The sequence below is a fragment of the Geospiza fortis genome, unplaced genomic scaffold (genome assembly GCF_000277835.1).
Source record: "Geospiza fortis unplaced genomic scaffold, GeoFor_1.0 scaffold75, whole genome shotgun sequence".
NCBI lineage: Eukaryota > Metazoa > Chordata > Aves > Passeriformes > Thraupidae > Geospiza > Geospiza fortis.
Genome location: NW_005054360.1, coordinates 4086144 through 4100610, shown reverse-complemented (window position 1 = coordinate 4100610; position 14467 = coordinate 4086144). Strand labels below are relative to the sequence as shown.

Genomic DNA, 14467 nt, shown 5'->3' with positions numbered 1-14467 from the left:
AATTCACTACTGATAGCACCTGTACATTGGTATATATTGTGGATGCTGTAGATTACGTTTTTGAAGCCAGACTCATCTTTGAAAATCCTTTTTAAAAACACGAATAGGAATGTTGACTTAGAGGAAAATGAATGCAACTCAGTATAGTTTTGTATCTGGGATGACATAGGTGGTTAAGTCACATTTTCTTAAAGTATTGAATTTGGCAGCTGCAGGACAGCTGATCCTTTTCTAAAAGGCCATGCTCCAACTTACTACTGCATTTCAGTCCCCAGGAGCAATGATTTGTATTTGTGCTGTGTTGGCAGGATGATGCCTCCTGTTAAGATGTTAACTTGTCCTACTATTGTGCAAAGAAAGAATCATTGAAGACTTAATTATGCAACCCCTCAGTGAAAATGGCAAAATGGGATTAAAGCAGTGTATAATTTCTGGAATAGAGTACACTGGCACAGAAGTAGTTGGTGAGCACCTGGGTTTCCCTGAATGCAGTAAGAAAATAGTAGGTATAAGGCTTTCAGAGGCCTTATTTAGGCTTTTAAATTGTTTCTTCAGGAAGAACTAAGAGGAACACAAGTTCTGTAGAAAGAATAAGAGAGGGAAATATTAGAAACACAGTGACAATGGGGTATAGAAGTTGCATTTCCCCCACTTTGAATGTGTTGATGACTTCTAGAGGAAAGAAAAATAATTATAAGGAACTGAAGAGATATCCAAAGTACTGCATTCTTAGTGATTTGAGCAAGAAAAGTTTTCTGCTTGCTTCATCTCCTACTCATAGCAGCCCAGCTTCAACTTTTCATCAGCTGAGTGTCACGGCCAGTTTATTTTCAAATATCTCCAAGGATGGAGAGTCAGAGCCTCTTTCAGCAGCCTGTTCCAATGCTTAACCACTCTCCTGGTGAAAAGTATTTGTCCTTGGTAAGATAGGAGTGAGAGACACTGAATAATTGCTGGTACAAAAAATGTGAATCAATCAGCATGTACTTAAGCTTCTCATGAATCAAGAACATGTGGCTGTACAATAAGATTTTCATGCAAAAAATTGACATTTTAAAGGACCTTTGTGATACAATGTTACCCTCAAGGATGCTGCCCTCACAGGACCCCAAGAGTAAAGGAAGTTACATACCTGAGTCTGTATTTGAGACTCCTTACATGCTAAATGTTAAGGAAGAATTTATCTATAAGGAGGGTGGTTTTTTTCTCATTGTGCTTCGAAGCATCTTACTCCAAATTGTCTTGGACTGGCAACTATTAAATACTGAGCTGATTGTCTGATGGAGTAATAGTGTCTTATATGATCCACTGAGCTAGAAAAGGTGATTATTTTCTGTGGAACTGAGGAAGAAACAGTTGACAGAAATCTTTCTTTCTACTATTTCATGCTACACCAGAAAATGTGATCTGTTTTTTGTTAAATATCTAAAATTACTGTTGCATTAATGCTGATATTTTCCATTTTCATCCCAAAGTACATATATCAAGTAAAACCTCAGGCATTTGTAGTTCAGCCAGTCATAAAAGGAGGAAGTTTATTTTACTTTTGGAGGGGGAGAAGGAGTTCTTTTTAATTCCACTCATGTTTGACTGATTCCTTAGGATTTAATGTAAAAGCATAAGAATTTGGTCACACAGGAGTTAAATGATACCCAGGAAGTCCCTGTATCCCAGTACTGTGACACTGAGCAGTGGTAGCTCCCAAGGCTGGGATACCAGAACTGGGTGACCTGTTCTTCCCAGGGCTTCAGGGATCTGTAGCTTGGGGGTTTCTTGAGACACTGCCTTTGTGCTCAAGTACAAAATACAGTGTGAACACATATTCTGTTCTGGGCAATTTGTCCTGTTACTGATCATTTGGGGTATATTTACCTAATTTCAAAATACTACAAAATTTGAAGTATGCCATATACGAAAATGTCTTTTAGAGATTGTGTAAATGACTTTTGTATCAAGGAGCTGCTTTTGCATTTCAAGTGCCCAGGCCTGATTGCAGTGCACTGCAGCAGATCTGGCTCATTATGTCAGCATTTTATGGCACTCAGGTAAGCATGTTTACAAAGTAGCAGTAAACCTTTTTGATGTGCAATAACATTTCAGTAGTTAATGTAGTGTTCCATCATGTATTAAATTTTACCACTTCTGGGCAAACTTACAATAAGCAAAAGTGAAAGAAAGGGCTGTAGATGTTTATAAAATAGACCCTACTGGAATGAATTCAAGAACTAGTTTTACAGTATATGTTTGGTCTAGCTGATGATGTGGTTAACAGTAAATTTTGAAATGTTTGCTTTTGCAGAAGATGAATTCTTAGTTTCTACAAATGTTAACACTTTTTTCGGGACTTTGTTGCTATCAGTCTTGTAGCTCCAAGTCCAAAAAGGAAAAAGAACATAGTATAGTTTCATGAGACTGCTTGGTGAACTTGACTAATTTCAATAAATATAACAGTGTACTACTGATAGGCTCTTTTAAAGAGTTTGTATTTCATGTTGAAAGTATGTTGGAAATGCTGTATTTGTAGAGAAATTCTCTGTTATAAATAACTACTCCAGCCAATGTTAACTGGTTTTTAACTTCATAGATTGAGCTTTGTCAATGAAATCTACATAGTTAGTCCTAATGTTTTTTGGGCTTGCAGTACAGAAACTCTTGGAGTTTGGCAAGTTGCTTAAACTTTCAAGAGGAGCTATTTTCTCCTTTTAAAACTAGGATAATACCTTGTCCATGCTAGTGTCTCCAGGGATTTTGATGTCCTGTGATGTTTCCTGTATTGTATAAATATGAAATGTTTGTATGCTAAAAAACATATGCTAGAGCTCCCAGATACTGGTGTTGAGTGTATTTTGAAGGTGGATGAATGCTGGATGGATGTTGGATAAATGAATCACTGAAAACATATGTAGTTTCCTTTTTCATGCTATACTGTTATAAGTAGTGCTTGGTAAAAAAATGTCTAATCAATGACAAAGTTTATGGATTAGCTTTAAAGGATATGAAAAAGAAGATTAAAAACCAAAAATGCATTGAGAATCTTATCTTTATCAGCAATTTTCAGTACCACAGTAATAAAAGTAGTATATTTTTATACCAATTGGAAGTGCCTCTAGCATATTCAAGACCAGGTGTGTTTAGCATGCAAGCTGAACTGCTGTTACACATTTCAACAGCAGCATACCACAAATAAATCTCAAATATTTCACAATGTTGTTATAGATGCTATCATTGTCTTTAGCACATAGTGCTAAAATCCTGAAATTCAGAGCACAACATGCTGGCACAAGCAGGAGTTTTAGATGTAGTGTGACAATTAAAGTATTTCTTTTCTCTGATGTTGCTGAGCAGGTAATGATACCTACAATATTATAATCTGTAACCATTAGGAGTCCTGGTATCATCTGTAGAGCTCCAAATACTTTGCTAGTTCTATTTGCCTTTTATAACCCTAAAGGAAGAAAACTGCTTGTGTAAGTTAAAGGAAATGTGAAGAATCAGTGCCATTTTCATTGTTGGGTTTTTTTTTTCAGGATTTATTTTAGGCTATATATTCAGAAGAAATAGTGAAATGGCAGTGATAATTGCTGTATACTGTGTGCAACACTGAGCCTGAGCAGAGCTGTTATCATTTCAAGAACATCTCAAGAGCCAGATATCTTTGAAGTCAAGTCTGGGTTTATTTTAAACATCATCTCTCTGGGTTTCTAAATAAATACAGGCCTAGTCATTTGCTTCCTATAGTGCCTGAGCATGTAGAAATGAGAACAAAAATGTCAGTGTGCATGGGGCTGGTCCAAGTCTGAGGTTTTCTGTGCTAGGAGCTTATTTATATGGATTGGAAAAAGAAATGAAACCAAATCAAAAAACAAACCACCCCAACTCACCATCCCACATTTCTTGCCTGTAATTAGTCCTAAGCAAGTCCTGCTTTGTACATCTTTTGAATCTGAAAAAATTTCAGCTCCCAGCTTGGCCCTAAAATAATCAGCAGTATAAATCACTATTGATATATTTATTTCAACTGCTTTCAAATTCTTACCATGAAGACAGCTCAGGCTCTGACTGCTGGCAGCTACAAGATGCCAGGCATCTCCAGGGCTCCAGGTAGCTCTGGGCAAGCCCTGGAAGCAGCTGCTGCAGGGACCTGCTGTCAGACTACTGTCCCAGCAATGATCCACCTGAGTCTTACTGCATCTGCTCCAGAGATGGATGTTCTGGTGCTGCTGCTGCAGTGCAAAGCCTTGCTCTTCATTCTCCACCCAGAAGATACAGCATGTGCAAACTAAATTTTCCTGCTGCAGGGTATATCAGCTGATAGAAGAGACAGAGGTATGTGAAGCCAGCAGTGACATATTAATATTTATTATCCAGAGCCTTGGTTCAGGCTAAGTCCCTGTGCCACAGCCCTCCCTATCTTTGTCGCAAACTTTCAAAATAATGTGCCTGTTAGTTTTTGCTCTGTGCTTTCTATGATAATGTGGATTCATAGAATCACAGAATGGTTTAAGTTGGAACTTAAAGACCATCCAGATCTAATAGAACCCTTCCTGAATGGGAGTACATTCCACTAGATCAGGTTGCTCAAAATCCCATCCATCCTGGTCTTGAAGACTTCAAGAGCACTTAAATGAATTGTGCTCTAGGGTACTTTGTAAAGGTGTTCTGTTGGCATTATTAATTTGGTTATAGAATTAAAATTTATTTTTTATCCACAAGGAGACTTGAGTGGCACTGTGAAACCCAGAATGGGACAGGGGACCCTAAACTGTAACCCACAGCCATCAGCATTGGGTGCTATGGCTCAGTGAGGGGAATTGCTTTTTGGTGTTGTAGAGAAGAGAATGACAGCTGCACACTTGTCTGCTTTTAGGAATATTTTGTTCAGACTTGCCCCACAGGTCCTACAGTGTTGACTATGGTCTTCTGCTGGAAATTTTCTGTGGCTTCTCTATCTTCTGTAAGTGTAGATATGTGAATGAGGCTAAAGATCCAGAGACATCACCTATTGCTTAATTTTCCCTGCAGAGGTTATTTTCTAGGAGGTGTGCATTAACAAAGATCTCTAGTAACTGGCAGAAAAAGTGCTGATTCATATAGTAACATTTCTAGGTAATGAGATCTGTAGGGCAAATTTAATCTTTGGAAGGTTCTGGATGAACTGCAGCTAGTTTGATTAACTTTTTGTGTGTCTAAGTTAACTTTTGCTGATTTTATACAGTTTAATTGCATGACTGCAAGACTTAAGTTCTTGGAATAATGTAACTGCAATTTCCTGGTCTAACTAGCTTGTTTACTACATTTTTGTCCTAATTTCTCTGCTGTTGCATGTGCTTAGTGAGCATTTTTAGTGATTTTCATGTTGTAGCTCGTGTTTACCTACGGCAGGCCTATTAAGCAAAGCGTTTTGGTTGTAAAGTGGAGCTGTGATGCCTCTTAGTATTACTGAGGGATTTTTTTTTTCTTTTCTGGCAGAAAAGTCTTGAAGCAAATTTCCCTTGCAACTTTTTCTTTTTGTTCTCTTTTTCTTTGGCCATCTCTTGAGTGCCAGTAAAATGGGTGGGTTTTTATGTTTCATTAGCATTTCTTATAAGGTCTGCCTTTAGACCAGTGCCCATTTTCTAAATTGTACTTCTGTAGGGAGGGCTGCAAAAAATCATGGTAACCAGATGCAGTATTTGTCTCTGGCCTGGAAAAGTGTTAGATCTAACAAAAGAAGCTAATAAAAATGTTCAAATTGACCCTTCTCATCATTTGGACTTCTTGGAGCTCAATCAATCACTCATTATTATCAGAGTTATTCACACAGAGGCAGAAGTGCTAGTGTTTCTCATAATCAGCCCTTGAGCCAGACATAATTTGCAATTTGAAGCATTGTATTTGGAAACAATAATGCATTAAAATGAACAGGGCAGGAATTAGAAGTATAGTTGTGGAGAGAACGCGTTGCTGAGTAGCCATGGTTGAAACGCTGTCTCTAAGGATCCCGAGTGGACAACAGTAATTAGAGGCACACAATGTAGTATTGTTCCTACCTAAATGGGTCCACAATTTTTAAACTCCTCTGTGGAGTGTGACAAATGCAGCAGCAGAGGTTGCTCACCTTGCTGTGTGGCTGCAGGGCAGCTGTGGGCAGGTGGGGAGGGCTGGGGTAAGGTGGTGTCACCTGTTGGGCACAGTGTGAGTCAGAAATGGGGTCTGAGCCTGGCACCCAGTAGCGCTGGGATGTGGGATTTTACTTCTTCATAGAAAAAATGCTTATGTTATAGAAGAATGAGCACATTTTACTTTAGATTGTCAAGAACTTGTTAATAGTGGCAGCGGTTGCTGCTGAGCATTTGGGAATTTTTTGTTATCCTTCTGTACGCTATTATGTATTGCATATTGTATGTGTGCTTTTATGTATGCAGTCTGTGAGTTAAACTGCAGGCCTTCACTCAGGCTTTCTCAGGAGTCTGCTCTTGGCTCTGTATGTGAGGCTTTATTTTGTGTTTTGCAATTTGTATTTACAGTCTTTCAGTTACTGTTTAGTATCTTACTGCTCAGTATTGCATTTTAGAACAGGGTGCTGCAGTCTTGAAGTGCACATCCTGTTTGAGAGGGGTGACAGGAGAATTTCTAAGTACATCAAATCACAGTATAAAAGTATATGTGTCTGATTGAGAGTATATATTTATAAAATACCTATTATATAAAAATATTGAGTTATCTTAGTTGGTCACATTTATGAGCTACTTTCTTCAATGACAAGTAGCACACAGTGTATCAAATTTAAGCTTGGGGCAAGTAACTGTGGTCAATAACTACTCTCTTTTTTGAATACATACATTATATTAGAGAGCTTTGGTCACAAACTTGAAAATGCTTAGACTGTTATGAAATGTCCATTAAAATGTCATGTACCTCTTCTGCGGTTGCTCCCGTGATGACTGTTAACAAAATTGTACCTAAGCAGAAGATTTTTTTTTTGTATTCCTGACTCCTTTAGGGATACCACAATCCCCAGTTTTACAGGTTTTGTCTGAATATGAATTATTTATGGTGACTTTTACTATGTTGTGGTGTTGCTTACTGAGTAGATTTGGACATCTCTGCTGTCTTGCTGCCTTCTTTACAATAGTATCATTGTCAAATTTTTGATACTTTCTTTGAACTTCTCAGCCTGCTTTTCAACTACAGTAATTTGAAGTAGTTAGGGCTTTTTTCTGATTGCTTGTGCTTTATTTATTTATTTATTAGAGCTGTCCATGGCTCCAGCTAGCTTCAGGCAATCACGGGTAGCAATGCAAGATTATCTTCTGTTTAGAAATTTGCAAACAGATGGTCTTTCCATAAAAGAAATCTGTTTTTAAAAGTTCCACCATTTTATGCTGGAAGTAAATATTACAAATGTTTAAGTCGTGAAAAGAGAGCGACTTGGTGTGAATAATATTCTGCCTGTTGTGTCATGCCTTTCAGGCAATGTTATCAAAACCGTTTAGGAAAATAATTGAATGAAACCTCATGACATGTCTCTAGTTAGGCATCATACCCATTTTCTTGGAAGTTGGGGTAGTGGTTCCCAAAGCCAGGCAGGTTACATTTCACTGGCTGGAAGCAGTTATGGATCACATCTGTTGTTTGCACTTCTTTTCTGGAGGTTGGTGTGGGAATCACCGGTGCTGCTGCAAGTGAAGCACTGGGCCACCCTGTCTATTCTTTTCGAGTAAACTTAGTTTGGTGAGATGTACTAGAACACCCCCTTGCATGGGGCTGAAAAATGATTTTTTAATGTTTGGAAAGTGATATGGAGGCTGCTGGGAGAAAATGTGTGAATAGAACACAGAAGACCTTCACATGCTTTACAGTATTCGGGCTCAAGGTGGGCACTTCCAAGGGCTGATATTTTGCAGTAACAACCACTTTGGTTCTTGTGCTTTAAATTTCTATGTTTGTGGCTGAACATGTGAGTTTCTTTATTGCTTGAAGGCAAACATCACTGGCCTGAAGAGATACAGGTGTACCTTTTAGAGTGTTCTTAATTTTCATGAGTGACCTATGACATTTTGTAATGTGCTTTTCTTGGTTTGTGACAATAGAGTTCTCCAGGAGCCCTCCTGGCAGGGGTCCTCTGCTGGATGCTGCACCAGAAGGATTGCTGCTTTATCAGTTTTAACATTTGCAAGGAGATCCATGGAAAATGAAGTTATCAATGTCTGTTTTAATTATGTCCACAAGCTCCTGCATCAAGGTGCCCGCACATCAGTGCTTTTGTGTCATCTCAGGACAGTGCTGCTGCTGAGTCACTCCGGCAGTCACTCCACTCCCTCCCAACAAGTAGAAGTGGATCTACTAATTTGATTAGTAACAAGTGATAACAAGTTATTTCTAGAAATCATTTGCCAATATAGAAATGTTTACACTTTAAAACATGTTTTTAAAAACAGCACTTGCACAATTTTGCTTGGAAAGGAAAGCTTCTAAACCTTCAGATCATCACTAAAGAGGGTGGCTTTTCTGCTGTTTTTTTTATTTTTTTAGCAACAGAAAGGTTTTGTGTGTCCCAATAATATGTTGCAATATAAATCTTATTATTTTGCTGATACAGCAGGGTGAAAAAGAAATCATTGCAAAATCATTCAAGCAGTGTTTACATTAGGTGTGTCTCTGTGTGTGTGAATACTGTTTGCTACTAAGGGGAAAAGAGCATGCCTTGAAGCTAGAAAACACTGACAAAATAGCTTAAGACACTTATCAATTGTTAATTTTTAATGAGGGTCTTTTTTCTATTAAGGAACATAATGCTACTGAACTTGTCTCAATCAATTTTTGTGTTTTTTTCATTAATCAACTAATGCATGTTTCTTCTGTAGCTCTTTATTCTAATGAAATATGTGGATGATTTGGCAGACGACAATGATCTCATCAGTAACGCATCAGAGTAAAACCCTTTTAGCAGATTACACATGTATTATTTTTATTGTATCAAGGATGCTGACATATATTCTTTTAAACTGAATCTACTTTTTAGATAACTTCTAAATGTGGAATTTCTGTAGTTACTTGTGTATCCTTCTTGCTTCACTTGTCCTATCTGTTTTTATATCTATTTCTGCAAAATCATTTATATATTCTTTATGTTCACTTGTGTACTTTATGTACATTTCACATATTTTTAAATATATATTGCATCATATTGTAGCTTGAGCCTGTTCTTTAAATGTTCTGCTAAGCTGTCTTCTCTGTTGAGCCTCATACTGTTCATTTGCTCTGATGCACTGGCCCAAAGCCACTGAAGGCACTTGTTAGTCAGTGCCTCTCTGTTCAGCATGATAGACTTGGGATTAGGTCACCTCCTAGTTGGTGGCAGTTATTCAAGCAAGTAAGCTTGAAAGTGAGCCAGCTGACAGAGAGGTTTGGGCATTCATTTTAGTTTGATTAGATTATCCAAAGTTCCTGTGATTTCCCATTTGAGGGTCAAGCTTACGGCCTACAGGTCTGTGTTCCCATCTTTTTTATTAATAATAATGTGAAAAACCAGTATCATATCAGGATGGGCCTTTCCTCTGATATGACTTGGCTGTTATGTACTAGAGATCATGCATTTAGAAGATGGTCCTCTTACAATTTTTAATTTCTTCACTTATTGTGATTCCTGTTGTTGGCTGAATTTAAGGATTAAGTCTGTGGATCTGTGAATATGACTTTGAGCATTAACACTTATCTTGAAACTTTCTCCAATCCTTAATGTAAAAGGAGAGTTAAGGAGATATAAATTAAGCAGAACTCTGGAGTATCTTGGCAATTAGAGTTCACAAGATTTCAGCTGCTCTCTTTCATCAATTTCTCACACTCTTGGACAGACAGGGTATTTTTAATTTACAACCTGGATTTCAGTTAGTCATAGAACTTTTTTCTTTACTTGTGCAGCTACAAAATAAAATTAAACTACTTTTTAGCTATACTTTTTGTAACAGGGTTTAAATGAGAGAACTTCTGAATAAACAAGCTGTTACATGAAGTAAACATTGTTAGTATTATGGAGAGACAATTCTATAACCATGCAGTTCGTGTCCTTGACGAAGTATTAAGCTATATCTGTGAAAGGATATTTATGAACAGAATGGTAATTTTTTTATTACTTGGGTTTTGAAGGAAAATGTGCACTTCTTTTTTTCTCTTTTCTTTTCTACTCTGAGTAATAATAATCTGTGCTCTGCTTCTAAGAATTGAGATTGAGGCAAGTGGTGCCCACAGGTCAGTCAGTGTTGTGCTTCTGTAGCTGCAGGTGCTTCGGAGTAGCTGGTATAGCTCAAGCTATATCCAAGGAACAGAACTGTTTTCCTCATGAGTTCTGTGACTTGGTGAGATAGTTCTGCGTGTAATTTGGTTGCACATCATGTAGTGGCTTGTGTCTGTGCATTGGTGTCTTGTGTAGTAATTTAGGCTGGGCTTTTATAGCTCGCAGTCAAATTGTTGGCACCAAACACAGCAAAAGAAAAGAGCTTGGGATTAGATTCTCAACACTGTCTGAATATCAGTGCCACAGATGCTCCTTTTCTGCATGGTTTTGGGTTTTAATTCCAAAATCAGTAGTTTCTACCTTTGTTTGTAAGCACTGTCCTCCTTTTCAGTATTGCAAGGAGCGTTGCTGTGCAGATGCTGAGCGATGGAGTTCTCATGTCTGTATCTGAAGGAAAGTTGTCATTTCATTTACATTTGTAAGAGTTGCAACAAGTATCCCAGCAGCCAGCCCCCAGCAGTGAGGATGACACCATCTCAGGTTCAGACAAGCGCCTGAAAATCACCAAGTGCTTGAGGCACTCTGTAAGCAGCTGCACACAGCAGAGAGCTGCTCCTGTGTCTGGGGAGGGAGCAGCAAGGGCTGGGATCACAGTGCTTGGCTGCGTCCTCAAGGCCTTGCAAAAGTCTGGAGCCTGTCTGACACAGCACAAATGGATGGTGATTTCTGCTTTACAAGGGAGATATATTTGATTGCACTTGGCAAGTTTCAGTCTTAGGCTGTTCCCAGTCACTTCAGTGGGAGAGTTTATTACGTGGGTGTACCAGGTCTTTCAATACATGGATTATGGAAAAAATAGTATTGGAAGCAGTGAGATTCCAAATTTGCCTTGGGTCATGTATGGGACATAGATCGTAATTCCATCTCTCCTTCCTTTTGAATACCTGAGCAGTAAAGGGGGAAGATTCACAATGGTGCAAAGCTTGGTGGTTTGCAGGGAAGGTGTCAAACGCAAAATATACATGGGGCAAGTCAGGGACCGGAGGAGTTGCACTTGTAAGGAGGTGAAACTTTCACATAGGTTAAGCCAGATCTTTGCATTGAGCCAATGCATTCAATTCAGGGTGTTGTACATACCAGGTGTCATTCTGGGGACCTGACCCTGACTTCTGACTCACACAACTAAACAAGGGCCACCAAACAGCAGCAGAGAGGGCTTTACCTCTCACTGTGGAGACAGTGCACAGTAACTGTGGGATGTGTTTTTGGTGTTTTGAAGGGATATTGCATAGATTGCTTGAATAGTCTTATTTCTAAGTGTCCTGTTTTGGTAAATGTTCATGAATAGGAAACATCCTTTATATGAGTAGGAAACATCTATCTGAAGAAATAAGACAGGTGATTCTCAATAGCTTGACACCAGTGTAGTTACACCCAAGTACAGCTGAGAGTACTTGGTGTGTACAGCTGAGAGTACTTTAATGGTGTGCCTTAGCATTGCTGGATGTTGTATTTCTGTAGTTAAACTTAGCTTGATTATGACTGTTAAATAAATAATTTATAAATATCTGCTATAAATTTGGTGGAGAGGATGCTATTTGGGCTGTGGGTTTCATATGACTGTAAATCATACCTCATGAAGCAAACACTTTTAATAGAAGTAAATAACAAACACAGTTATTGCTAGCAAGAGTAATCTTACCAAAGACTTAGAATGATGTTTGTAGTGGGGAGTGTTGACTGCCCCTACAGAAATAAAGGAGGTGTGTGGGGGTGTACAAATGTTGCTCCATCACAGTTATTTTCAGCACCTTTCTCAATTGCTTGGTGGCTCTCTCAGCATCTTCTTGAGATGCTATCTTAGCATCTTCTCAAAGCTTTGTGACTGTTAAGCCACAATGAACACAACTGTGCCTTGTGCCAGAAACACGAAGCTACAGTCAGGGTGGGGGGAGGATGGTGTTTGTTTTTCCAGGTTCCAGTGTAGGGACAGTGTGGTTAACGTTGCTGAACTTGTTACAGGCAGTGGTGATTGTGGCAGATAGATCACTTCTGCGGGTGACAAATCCAGAGAAGGCACCTGTGCAAGACCACCATGGTTCATACCCTGCTAGGCTGTCCACTGCTGGGATGACCACTGAGCTTGCCAGAGATGGGCACTGGGAAGGCTCCAGTCAGAGTGGGAACAGTGTGGCCACCCTCTGAAATGCCTGGGAAAGAGCCTGAGCTGTCTTCCAGAGACTTTTATCAGGATGGTCCTCAGGGGCAGAAGGAACATTAATTCCCAGATGATTGGAAGAAAACCCTGAAAGAGAAGAAGAGTTGTTGCCACAACTTGCTCATGACTGAAAGCGAACTGAGCCCTGGTGCTGCTGCAGGTGCTCCCTGTGTGGCGCCACCACTGCCTCTGTGGGAATGCACATGAGCTCTGTGTGCTCTGGACCTGCCTGGTTGGATCTGCAAATTCAAACCTTTGAATTCTGCTGGGTTTGCATTACATGTTAACATTAGAAATTCTCTCCTCACAATCATGCAGCCTGACCAGACATTTACTAGATTGCTTACAATGATTATTAGAAATTTCCTGTGTACTTTATTTTTTTAATAAGGTATTGATTTCACTATATATCTGTTCACACTCTCAATGAATTGATTTATGGTGGCAGAAATTCTGTTTTGCTGCCAAAACCTAATGGGCAATAACTAATTCAATTTTTTTCTTCCCCCCTCTTCCCCCCACTTTTTTTTAAGCAATTTTTTTTTTCAAAAGTAAACTGGATACTCCGGAGTTTGATTCCTTTGCTTTATCTGACATTTTAATTGGGTTGAGGAAGGGCAGGAGACTGAAGCAAATGTGAGCATCCCAGAGATGCTGTGCTAGAGTGACACATATGCTGCTTGTCTCCTCACAGCTCTGCACGTTCTGTCAGTCAGACCCACGCTGCCACCTCAGGCACTCTCTGTGTGTCAGGGCAGAGTGGCTCAGTTCCACTGTTTTTCTGCCAAAACTCCTCTCTGGGTTAGAGGTTTTAGGGCTATTTTAAATTAAACAATCTCTTTTGTCTGGAGCACAACATCCATAACTTGATTTGAATCTCTTGTGTCAAATATGTAAATGCCTTGTATAATGTTTTTGATTACTCTCTAATAAATAGGTGGATGTTTTAAAAGATACATGTTGGTGTTTTGAATTTAAGTTTCACATATAACATTATGAAATCAGAGACGTTAACTTTACACCCTATTTTGCATTCCTTAACCCCATCATGTCCTCTGCCTATCCCCTTTTCAGGTGGTTATTAATAAACAGTTTTAGTTTTCAGATGCCTGAATTTCTTGAGAAATGAGCAATCTGTATGGAGAATGGGCAAACAGTTTAAAGCTTATGTACATGCTCCTATGCTGTATTTTTGTGTTTTGGTTTTAAAGAGCTGCCCTAAGAGCTGTAAACATCATTACACAATATAAATAATATCTCTTGATTGAATGGCCAGAAATTAATCATTCTGCAGGGTTGCTGTGTGGTGTACTTCAACCCACACAATGGCTTTGTCCTAGAATCAAAAGGAACCAATGGGAAAATATTATAAATACCTGGTGAACTCTAAATATTTTAAAGATGTTACATTAACAGGTCAGAAGGAAGCTTTAAGAACTCTGTGGTTTATTTCACTGTCCATGAGCATTTGTGGTGTCCTGTTGGCACTATTGCTAGACGTGTTTGATTGCAAGTCTCAGTGCTTTAATTTCACTTTTGATGTGAACCTGAGTGTGAAGTGCCGCAGTGTCAGTCAGCTCTCAGATCAGCATTTGGTATAAAAAAAGTAAAATTCTTGCTGCTTTTGGTGTGATAAATGATGCCACATTTAATTGGTATATATACTGTTTAACAGACACGTGTTAGCCCTTCTGCCTTAAATAGAAAGTTTTCATCTAAAGTTTAGATCTATTTAAAGGTTATATTAAAGTGTTTGTTTGGTTCGCTCTGTATGAAAGTCATTCCTTCCAGAATAGATCAGAAATGTCTTAAGAAATAGGAATAACTTTGTCCTAATAATAACGGAGTATCTCAAATGCCAAATTCTTCACTCCCTAAAAGTTTAAAGAAAACAGTGGAATGTGCAAATATGCAAGTAACTTAAATTTGAAATGTAGAGGGGAAGCCTTTAGAGGGGGAAGAGGAGATGTGAAGAGGGCAAACCCTGGGTTGGCAGCACCCATCTCTGTCTGGGGCAGCCCCACAGCTCCATC

The 14467-nt window shown here is 38.9% G+C and overlaps 1 protein-coding gene across 1 annotated transcript in view; it reads left to right on the top strand.

The window, feature by feature from the left end:
- PARD3 (par-3 family cell polarity regulator) overlaps positions 1 to 14467 on the top strand; it is a 397383-nt gene that overhangs the window by 265887 nt on the left and 117029 nt on the right. The gene's annotated exons all lie outside the window — the stretch shown is intronic.